An 11,834-nucleotide genomic window follows, 5' to 3' on the forward strand; every position below is an offset into this window, starting at 1 on the left:
GTGGCAGTGAAGTGCGGGTAATGACAGTGCCTTTTACCTGCCTCAGTGAACACAGAGTGGGTGTTTATCGTATGTGCAGTGTTCATATATGTTTATAATATTATTATCAGAATGAGGCTGGCATTTGGTAATGGTGTATGAGCGAAGGTAATGGTGTGTGAGCGAAAAATAGTGATTTTAGATCGCTCACTTCTAATGGCACTGCCCATCCAGTGATAGTCAACGAAATCATGAAACCTACATCATTGCAAAGCCGAAGGTTAGTACTTTCTAATGGTACCTTATTTTTCGCTCTAGATTTATTCTGTGCAGAGTTACTGAAAGTGACAGTGATATACAGTGATGCGACAATGACGTGCTTTACCAATAATTGTATAATGGATGGCTATACCACGTTGAGTACACCGCTTCCCGTCCGATCAGCGAAGTTAAGCAACGTTGGGTCTGGTTAGTACTTGGATGGGTGACCGCCTGGGAACAGCAGATGCTGTTGGCATCCCTACGTGTCAAGTGGGGTTGGTGGAGGATTAGTGCCCCTCCCCGTAAAACAATTAACTCTAAGCCCTTGGCCACCCCGTCTGGGATACATGGCGTCTGGCAATGAATGAATGAAAAAATAATGTAGTAATAAGGGATATTTTGCCTAGAAAAAAATGTAAATATTGGCCAGTATAATAAGTGATATTGTAATATGAGAATCTGCGGCACTTGTGTAATTCTGCGGCACTTGTGTAATTCTGTGATGCGACAGTGACGCAATATGGTAATAAGTGCAGTGTAAATATAATGTATATTGCCCAGATTATATGTAAAATAATATTAGAAGTTAGAAATAATGAAAAGATCGCCCGAAACGTCAGTGAGCGGGTGACGCCGCAGTGAAGTGAGGCGCAGCCGCAGTGAAGTGCGGTCACAGCCGCAGTGAAGTGCCTTTTACCTACCTCAATGAACACATAGTGGGTGTTTATCGTATGTGCAGTGTTCATATATGTTTATATTACTATTATCAGAGAGTGGTTGGCATTTGGTACTGGTGTGTTGGGCGTAAAATAGTGATTTTACACCCCTCACTTCTAATGGCTCTGCCCGTCCTGTGAAAGTCAACAAAGTCATGAAACCTACATCAATGGAAAGCTGAAGGTTAGTACTTTCTAATGGTACCTAATTTTTTTCTCTAGCTTTATTCTGTGCAGAGTTATTAAGGTTTAAAGGTTTGTTTACATTTGGCTGAAACCCCCGCGGGAGAGGACAGTCAGACCAAAACAATACCCGCGGTTAAGGGGTTAAGCTGACCACTTCTTTCTGTTCTTCTTCTACATGTGCCCACTTTGCCTTATGCTCTTCTAATACATTACTCACCTTCTCCGTTTTATTAGTACTCTCTTCTAGTTTCCTCCTCAATTCAACATTTTCCCGCTTCAAATTCCTAATCTCTTCATTCGCTGTTTCATTGGATTGGATCAGACTCTGTATTGTAGTATCCATATTTTCAGACACATCCTTTATCACTAGATTCTCTACTTTCTTTTCAAGTTCACTAATCCTCATAATGTTTTAACCAGGTCCATGACATTGGTATTTGTATCAAATCCTTGAAATTCGAGTCCCTCATTGTTTACATTTTCGGCCATGTTTAATGTTGGTTAAGTACCAAAATAGCTGTTACCGAAAAAAAACTACAAACATTCATGTATATTCTAGCCAATAAATCTTTACATTTTTTGTAGTCTATTAACTTTCATTATTTTAAATTTAAGACAAGACCTTAGGAGACAGGACAGACAAAATTCCTGAAACTACTTAAGGTTAGCAGCGATGGCTGGGACGTCTGCTCTCTCCGGCTGTGTGTGTGTGTGTGTGTGTGTGTGTGTGTGTGTGTGTGTGTGTGTGTGTGTTGGATAAATGAGAAAGTAAAGAAGCATTTTGTGTGTGTGTGTGGGGGGGGGGTGTTGAATAAATGAGGAAGTAAAGAAGTATTGGTGTGTGTGTGTGTGTGTGTGTGTGTGTGTGTGTGTGTGTGTGTGTGTGTGTGTGTGAGAGAGAGAGAGAGAGAGAGAGAGAGAATTTGAGATGGTATAGCACAGCAGTGTGTGTGTGTGTGTGTGTTGGATAAATGAGAAAGTAAAGAAACATTTTGTGTGTGTGGGGGAGGGTGCTGAATGAGGAAGTAAAGAAGTATTGGTGTGTGTGTGTGTGTATTTACCTATTTATAGTATACAGGAATTAAGCAATGCTCGTGTTGTCCTGTCTCCATATTCACATTTATCAAGTCTACCTTTACACACAGGAATGTTTTTCTCATGCACCACCTCTTTGTCTAAGTCGTTCCAAATATTTAAGTATTTACCTAATATACCTAATTGTGATATACAATACACGGAATGTACTATGCTCGTGGGTTTCCGTCGCTGTTTCTCAGTAAGTCGAATTTAGCTTTAAACTCGTTTAAGTTTTTAGACTGGACGATCTCAGCAGGTGTGTCTGGGTTGACTGCCGAAATGTTGAAGGCCTCAGGCGATATAGGGGTGAGTTTAGTCACTGACCTGATAAATAGGATTATTTATGAGTGTGTTGTCCCAGATGATTGGCTGAAGAGTGTAATTGTAAATGTGTATAAAGGGAAGGGTGATGCCCTGGAAAGAGGGAATTATAGAGGTATAAAGCTTTTAGATCAGATAATGAAGGTAATGGAGAGAGTTTTAGAAGGTATGATTAGAGAAAGAGTGAATATTGATGAGATGCAGTTTGGGTTTATGCCAGGTAGGGGGACCACTGATGCCATATTCATTGTTCGACAGCTTCAGGAAAAATATATTGGTAGGAGAAGGGATCTTTATTTTGTTTTTGTTGATTTGGATAAGGCCTTTGACAGAGTCCCTAGAGAGGTGGTGAAGTGGGCAATGAGAAAGCTTGGCTTGGAGGAGTGGCTGGTTAGGGTGGTTATGGCCATGTATGTGGGTGCTCACACCCAGGTGAGAGTGAATGGAGATTTGAGTGATGAGTTTCCCGTGAATGTTGGTGTGCATCAGGGGTCAGTCTTGAGTCCCATGTTGTTTATCATGGTACTTGAAGCCCTTTCACGTGACTTTAGAAACGGACTCCCGTGGGAGTTGTTGTATGCTGATGATTTGGTGTTGATTGCAGAGAATGAAAGGCAGGCGGAGGAAAGGTTTAGGAAGTGGAGAGATGGTATGGGGCAAAAGGGTTTAAGGGTAAATGCAGATAAAACAAAAGTGATGATATCTAGGGTTGGTGGCGGTACTGTCAAAGACGAGGGAGAGTGGCCATGTGCAGTTTGCCACAAGGGCGTGGGAAGTAATTCCATCTTGTGCGGTGTGTGTGATAAATGGGTGCATAAGAGATGTAGTGGTATCAGAGGTAGACTGCGAGATAATGCTGATTTTATGTGTACGGCGTGCCGGGGTGAGCAGGTGGAGATCGTCAGACGTGAAAGAATTGAACTTGCTGGTGAATCTCTTGAGTGTGTGGAAGAGTTTTGTTATTTAGGAGACATGTTGTGTGCTGGAGGTGGGGCTGGAGCTAGCTCTGTGGCTAGGGTGAGAAGTGGTTGGAAGAAGTTCAGGGAGCTCTTGCCTCTCCTGACATTGAGGGGGCTCTCCCTACGTGCTAAGGGGTCTTTGTATGCAGCGTGTGTTAGGAGTGTAATGCTGTATGGCAGTGAGACCTGGGCAGTGAAGGAGGAAGACATTCGCCGGCTCAGACGTACAGAAATGACAATGATTAGGTGGATGTGCAGTGCGTCCCTGCGTCCAAGGCCTGGAGGGGCTGGGTTTACAATGGAAGAGTTGAGAGGTAGGATGGGACTGGAGTGTATTGGTGTTGTGATGAGGAGAGGTAGATTGGGGTGGTTTGGACATGTGGAGAGGATGGGGGATGATAGTTGGGTGAGGAAGGTGAGAAGTGTTAATATTGGGGGTGGGGTTATGAGGGGTAGACCGAGAAAGACATGGGACGAGGTCATTAAGTGTGACCTTAGGGTTAAGGGACTGAACAGGGAGGCTGCAATGGATCGTGCAGCATGGAGAGCCGCCATTAGGTGACCAAGGCCGACACATGCAAGCATGTTGGAGCCTTTAAAAACGAAAACGAAAATTCCATAAGTCTATACTTCTGTAAGGAAAGCTATATTTCTTGATATCCTTCAAGCAGCTTGACTTTTTCAATTTCATTCCGTGTCCTCTTGTTGCTCTCTTATCCCATACAAACAGATCTTCTTTGTCAATTTTATCTACTCCCACCATGGTCCTGAACACTTCAATCATGTCTCCTCTCTTTCTCCTTTCCTCTAAGGAAGGCAAATCCAGTTTTTCCAGCCTCTCTCTGTATGACAGGTCTGTCAGACTGGGGACCATCTTGGCTGCTGTTCTTTGTATTCTCTCAATCTTGTTTATATCTTTCTTTTTGTGTGGGGATCACACTACCGCTGCATATTCTAACCTGGGGCAGATCATGGCCACTATCGATTTTTTCATCATCTCCTCATCCATATAATGAAATGCTACTCTTATGTTAGTCAAGAGTTTATAAGTCTCTCCAACTATCTTGTTAATGTGCTTTTCTGGTGACAAACTATCTTGGACCTGCACTCCCAAATCTTTCTCTTCTCTCCTTTTTGTGATTAATTCATTACACAACAAATAATTCAGTGATGGCCTCCTGGTACTTTTACCCATTTCCAATATTTTACATTTCTTTATATTAAATTTCATTTCCCACGTCCGGTTCCAATTGTGTATCCTATCCAAATCCTCCTGCAGTATTTTACAATCCTCCTCAACCTCTACCTTCCTCAAGATCTTTACATCATCAGCAAACAGACTTGCATAACTGTTCACTCCATCTACCATATCATTTACGTAAATCAGGAACATTACTGGCGCCAACACTGAGCCCTGAGGGACTCCACTTGTTACTTCCCTCCATCCAGACATCCTATCCTTTATTACTGTCCTCATTTGTCTGTCTCTCAAAAAGTCTCTCATCCATTCCAGAAGTTTCCCATTTAGTCCTCCTATATATTCTAGTTTCCACATTAGTCTCTTATGAGGTACCTTGTCAAAGGCCTTCTCTAAGTCTAAGTACACACAATCCACCCAACCATCTCTCTCCTGTACCACGTCAATCGCTCGAGTAAAAGCTCAACAAGTTAGAAACACATGACCTTCCACTTCTGAATCCAAACTGACATTCAGCCAAAATATTCATCTCTTCCAGATATTTTATCCATCTGTCTTTCAGGATTCTCTCACACAATTTTGCGACCATGCTGGTTAGAGACACTGGTCTATAATTCAGGGGTTCTTCCCTGTTTCCTCCCTTGTAAATTGGTACCACATTTGCCCTCTTCCATTTTTGTGGCACTTTCCCCTCTTCCAGTGAGCATACGATTAAACTGTGAATTTTATCCACCAGTTGTTCTCTGCATTCCTTCAGTACCCAATTAGAAATTCCATCAGGTCCTGGGGCTTTCCTTACATCCTGAGTTTCCAGTAATTTATACACTTCCTGTACATCCACTTTTATATCTTTCATCATCGGAACATTTCTAATCACTCCCTCCCCTTCCACAAGCTCCTTTTTTTTAGTGAAAACTGACTGGAAACGTTTGTTCATTATTTCTGCTTGCATTGCCGCATCCTTAAAGACCTCTCTTTCTACTTTCAGTTTGGTGATTCCTTCCTTTTGTTTCAGTTTGCCATTAACAAATCTATAAAACAGTTTGGGTTCATCCTTGCATTTGTCTATATACTGTGTGTGTGTGTTTGTAGATAAATGAGGAAGAAATGAAGCATTGTGGTGTTGATTAGGATGTGACTGAAAGTGTTATGAGAAATACTCTGAGATAGTTTGGCCATGTAGAGAGGATGGAGTATGAAAGATACAAGATATATGAATGAGGTGGAGGAAGACTGCAGCTACCTAAAAAAAAAAATAAATACATAAATAAATAAATACTCGTATTATATATAAAGGCTCCAACATGCTTGCCTGAGTTGGCCTGAGTCACTGAATGGCGGTTCTAAACGCCGATCAATCTCTGGTAGCCACCCTCTCAATGAACTACAGGTATATCTGATACTGTAATAAGCTGTAAGGACTGCCGCTACCAAAAATAAAATAAATACATAATCATATTGTACTGTTCGTATCGTTTGTAATGGCTTCACCATGCTTGCAAGCATCAGTCTTGGTCACCTAACGGCGGTTCTCCACACTGCTTGATATACTTGAGGAAGACAACTCATCCAGTGTTGCTGTTTAAGTTGAACTGTTTCAGTGATGCTTCCTCTTCAACCTTGATCATTTTCACTCATCTCTGCAACCAACCACCAATCCATCTTCCATACTTGTTTCCCTGTCCTGCCACCAATTTTCCACCTCCACATTCCAAGGCTCCATACAGCTTTTTCACTTCCATCCATTAACAGCATCTTCACTGTCCAAGCATCCACCACTCTGAAATAGTAATAATCATTACAATAATGATAATAACAATCATTCATCATCTAATCCAGTGTTGCCCTATGAGAAGCATAAGAGCCTGGGGCAAGCAAGTTGGTCCTGGCATTTAAGATGAGAGTGACCTGCCTCATTCATCCCTAAGTGACATTACATGAGAAATAAACCCCAACTGCAACCTTGGATATAAATATGCACCAGGTCAATCCAATTGGAGTGCCTTGATTGCCCAATAAACCACTAGGTGCCGTAATTTGGTTACATCGGTCACCTTGCGTAGTAAATGGTGTACAGGAAACCATTTGGCTTGTCACTCAGTGTTGAGTCACCTGTAGACAGAAGGAAGAGGAAAGAAAGAAGGAAAAAAAAGACAGAAGAGGAAGAATGGAAGAGAAGAAAAGGCAGGCACCCGAGAGCAGCACTACACTGAGTAAGTGGATGGTGAGCACTCCCACCAACCACTAACAATAATTATAAAAAATAATTATGTCACTCTCATCTTAAACGTCAGGAGCAACTTGCCTAGCCCCGGGCTCCTACGTTCCTCATGGGGCAACACAAGATTGGATGATGATGGATGGATGGATGGATGAATAATAATAGTAATAGTCCATTCATCCATCCATCATCCAATCCTATGTTGCCCCATGAGAAGCGTAGCAGCCCGGGGCTACGCAAGTTAGTCCTGACATTCAAGATGAGAGTGACCAGCCTCATTCATCCCTGAGTGGTATTACATGAGCCATAAACCCCAACCACCCCTTGGATATAAACCTTCACTGGCTCAATCCAACTGGAGCACTGCCATTACCCATTACACCACCAAGCACCATAATTTGGTTATATAGTTACCACCCAGCATACTAAATGATTTCCTGGTGTACAGGAAACCATTTGGCTTGTCACTCAATGTCAAGGCATCCATAGGCAGAAAGAACAGGAAAGAATGAGGGAAAGAAAGACAAAAGAGGGAGTGTAAAGTCACCTGTAGGCAGAAGGACTAGGAATGAATGAAGTAAAGAAAGACAGAAGAGGAAGGAAGGCAAGGAGAGGGGAGAGGAAAGGGCAGACACCCCAAGCAACACTACATCGCATGAGTGGTTGGTGAGTGCCCTCACCTACCATAATAGTAATAATAATAATAAATGAATACCCTCAACACATTAAACTTTACAAAGCAGCCTAGCGGATTTTCTGTCTCAGACATCTCACTGGAGGATTCCAAGGAAGGGGCACAATGATGACTGATACAACAAATTCCCTAAATATATACTGTACATCCTCCACAGCTACTAAAGAATAGACTAACTGCAACCTACCAATACACTGGCATCCCACTCTCAGGTTTCTACACGCCAAAGAGGAAAATGAGAGTTTGGCATTTTTCTTTTTCTTTTATAATTTTCCTCCTCAACTCTTTCAAAAGTGCAGCTTATATTAAGGGCATTATGAATTTGTCATTCTGACAGACTTATACAGTGCACTCGCATAACTCACGGACTTCTAACGCACAAATTATCTAACTCACGATGTCCTTATCTAAGTCACAATTTTCACCAAACTCACGGAAAATGCTTTAACTCGCGTTTTACCACTAGAAAATGGTTTATTTCTGAGGAGATGTTTAACCCACGGTATTGTGGCCACAACTCGCGACTGGAAGCCAATCATATTTATGCACACACTGTGATTGTGCAGCCAATCAGAACAATGATTTCTCCACCCATGCCACCTACACCTAGTGGCCAGTACTGCAACTAGTCTAGTGTGCCGAAACCGCTACCCGTCTCTCATCTACATAAGCACTGTCATCAGCTGGATTTAGGAAAATGCTTTTTTAGTATTTTTTATTATCATACAAGGATATGTAATGTTTTTTAATACTGTTTATTATCATTATAAGATATGCAGTACATACTTCTGAGACAGGATGTTAGTGTTAAGCGGTGTTAAGAGGGGTTCCATTAATGTTATACTAGGCAACCTGACACCATGGCAAAATCAAATATATTTTTCCCCATAAGTTTTTTTTTTTTTTAACTCACATTTTTCAAACTCAAGGCATGAGTTCATATGGAAATTACAGTGAGTTAGGCGAGTGCAGTGTATTCTCATTTCCATTCTGAAACTGAAGGAGTATAAGAAAAAAGTGATAAGGTGTTTCTTTATGTGCATAAACAGAAGCCACGCAACAGCATTATGTATATTAGTACAGCAAGCTCGCCCCTAACGCGAGGGTTTCGTTCCTAACGTGGTGCGTTCGAGGCGAAACCGCGTAAGTTTTAACTATTCCTTATTTTGCTCCCTAGACCCCCTAAATGTGGTGTTTTGCTGTTATCTGCCATTGGTAATCATTATGATGCACTTTAAGTGGTTAGATGGTTTATTTAATGTTATAACTTACAAATACAGAACTGCACAGCAGAACTTCAACATACAAATACGTAAACACAAGGCAACATTCCGACACCAATTGGTTTCGGGATCGTCACAACAATAACAAGACAATTCACCATCATTAATGAAGATAGCTATGGGTGACGCTAAAATATAATTCAAAGGCAACTACAATCAGGGAAGAAACAAGTTATTTAGTGACTAAGGGTGCAACTAATAAATAATATCCAAAGGCTACGCTGCTGAACATGACTTTGATGGATCCCACCGAAATATAGTTAATAAAGTATTAATAAGTAAATTTATAAAAGTACTCATTAATTAATAATAAGTATATTTGCAAGAGGGGAACAAGTCAAGAGTGAGAGCAGTGGAAATGAGTTACTTGAGAGGAGCGTGTGGAGTGACGTGGAGGGACAGGTTGACGAATGAAGAAGTGAAGGAACTTTGTGGGGTAGATGTGGATGTGGTTGAAAAGATTAGGAGAAATACACTGAGGTGGTTTGGACATGTGGAGAGAATGGAGAATGAAAGACTGACTAAGAGGGTGTATGTAGGTGAGGTGGAGGGAGGGAGAGGGAGGGGTAGACCGAGGATGAGGTGGAGGGATGGAGTTGAGAGGTATATGAGGGAGGGGGGGTTGAGTTGGGGGGAGGGTAGTCGAATGGTGGGTGACAGAGTGACTTGGAGGCGTTTTGTCTGCGGCCACCCTTTGCGGGATTAGGGCGTCGGGCTATAAATAGATAGATAGATAGTGAAATGCGTGGCTTTGACAGTACTCCCGAGGAAACTCCCGGAGAATACCATAGTATCCCCGACGATAGGGCGAACCAGGAACAACAGAGTTCGCCCACAAGTATGCCGACACCCCCACTCAGACCCCACGGGGTAGCCACCACCACTCCGGGCAACAACAACGCATATCAGCCCGGGCCGTGCGCCCCTGTGACATACAGCCACCACGCCGCCGCCACCGTAGGCGAAAGACACTACCTTCGCGTGGCGGAATCACTGAGTTAGCTAGGGGTGGAGTCAGAAACAGTACTCCAGACAGCGCTCCTCTGGTAGAGACGATCTATGGTCGCTCCCACAGTGTTTCGGTAGAGACGATCAATGGTCGCTCTTGTAGTGTTCAGGTTGAGACGATCAATGGTCACTCCCTTAGTGTTCCGGTTGAGACGATCAATGGTCGCTCCCACAGTGTCCAGGTAGAGACGATCAATGGTCGCTCCCTTTGTGTTCCGGTTGAGACGATCAATGGTCGCTCCCACAGTGTCCAGGTAGAGACGATCAATGGTCGCTCCCACAGTGTCCAGGTAGAGACGATCAATGGTCGCTCCCTTAGTGCTCTGGTCGAGACGATCAATGGTCGCTCCCACAGTGTCCAGGTAGAGACGATCAATGGTCGCTCCCTTAGTGTTCCGGTCGAGACGATCAATGGTCGCTCCCACAGTGTCCAGGTAGAGACGATCAATGGTCGCTCCCTTAGTGTTCCGGTCGACGATCAATGGTCGCTCCCACAGTGTCCAGGTAGAGACGATCAATGGTCGCTCCCTTAGTGTTCCGGTCGAGACGATCAATGGTCGTCCCACAGTGTCCAGGTAGAGACGATCAATGGTCGCTCCCTTAGTGTTCCGGTCGAGACGATCAATGGTCGCTCCCACAGTGTCCAGGTAGAGACGATCAATGGTCGCTCCCTTAGTGTTCCGGTCGAGATGATCAATGGTCGCTCCCACAGTGTCCAGGTAGAGACGATCAATGGTCGCTCCCTTAGTGTTCCGGTCGAGACGATCAATGGTCGATCCCACAGTGTCCAGGTAGAGACGATCAATGGTCACTCCCTTAGTGTTCCGGTCGAGACGATCAGTGGTCGCTCCCACAGTGTTCGGGTAGAGACGATCAATGGTCGCTCCCCCAGTGTCCAGGTAGAGACGATCTATGGTCGCTCCCAGGGCGTAGCTAGGAGAGGGACGTCTCCACAACCGGAGATTGAACTCCAGGTGTCCTGTCCCAGAACATCCCGGACAGACCTCCCTGCCTCCCCCGGTCTCTGTTCTTTACGCCTGGCCCTAGAGCAGACACACCTGTCGGGCCCCAGTGACAGTCGCTGCCGCAGTCCTCCCCTGACGGCGCCTCTGGATGTGGGAGACCGCAGCCCGTCGCCTCTCTCGGCCCTCCCTAGGACACCCGGGTGAGATCTCGCCACGCCCCCACGACGCCGGGACCTGACCCAGAGGTTCCGGGACCTATTTGGCCCCAGTCCCAAGGGCCTTACGCCGGAGCCCAGTCCAGGAGTCCCGGACACGAGAGGATGCCCTTGCGAGCAGCCCCGTGCCCTCTCAGTTCGCCCTGTCTTGACGGCGCCCCTAACTCAGCCGGATCACCAATGTCGTGCCCCCGTCTCCTTTCTTAAGAGAATACAGGTGATAATGTAATAATAGTGGTATAGGTTAAGTGTGACTCTCTGTCTCCTAGAACCAGTATTGTGCAGTGAATCTATGTGATGTATACCGGGGTAAAACAGATCACAATGAGAAGTTAGAGGTCGAGAATGTGGACTAAGATCTGAGTGAATATATGTGTGAGTGGCACCCCGGATATCTATAAAGACATATCCCCATTGCTGAAAGAAAGACTGTGAGGAAGAAATGTCATCTAGCCGCGAAGTAATATTGTGAAAGTAGTATTAAGAGTATTCCGCCCTTGTTCCATGTTGTGAAGTGAGATTCTATGGACCATACCTGGAAGACCTCTCTGACAGATGTGTAATTAATAAGCCTGTGCCTAAAGAGACATGTTCCCACTCTAACGAGGAAATATCAAGAAAGGAAGTATTAATAATATTCCCTCTGCATGCTACCCCTAAAAACCCTCTCTATTACTCGCTCACGCTCTTAAAGGCAAATCAAGAATCAGAGTTATTTGCCAAAGTACCTTCACTAACAGAAACCATATAA

General features: G+C 44.1%; 1 non-coding gene across 1 annotated transcript; it reads left to right on the forward strand.

Moving 5' to 3' along the window:
• Positions 1–377: 377 nt before the first annotated feature.
• On the forward strand, positions 378–496 carry LOC145413934 (5S ribosomal RNA). Its single transcript, XR_013899810.1, has one exon. It is a non-coding gene; the product is annotated as a 5S ribosomal RNA (ribosomal RNA).
• Positions 497–11,834: the final 11,338 nt, after the last annotated feature.

Source organism: Coenobita brevimanus, chromosome 97 (genome assembly GCF_032717465.1).
Source record: "Coenobita brevimanus isolate Jiangsu-jjx chromosome 97, ASM3271746v2, whole genome shotgun sequence".
NCBI lineage: Eukaryota > Metazoa > Arthropoda > Malacostraca > Decapoda > Coenobitidae > Coenobita > Coenobita brevimanus.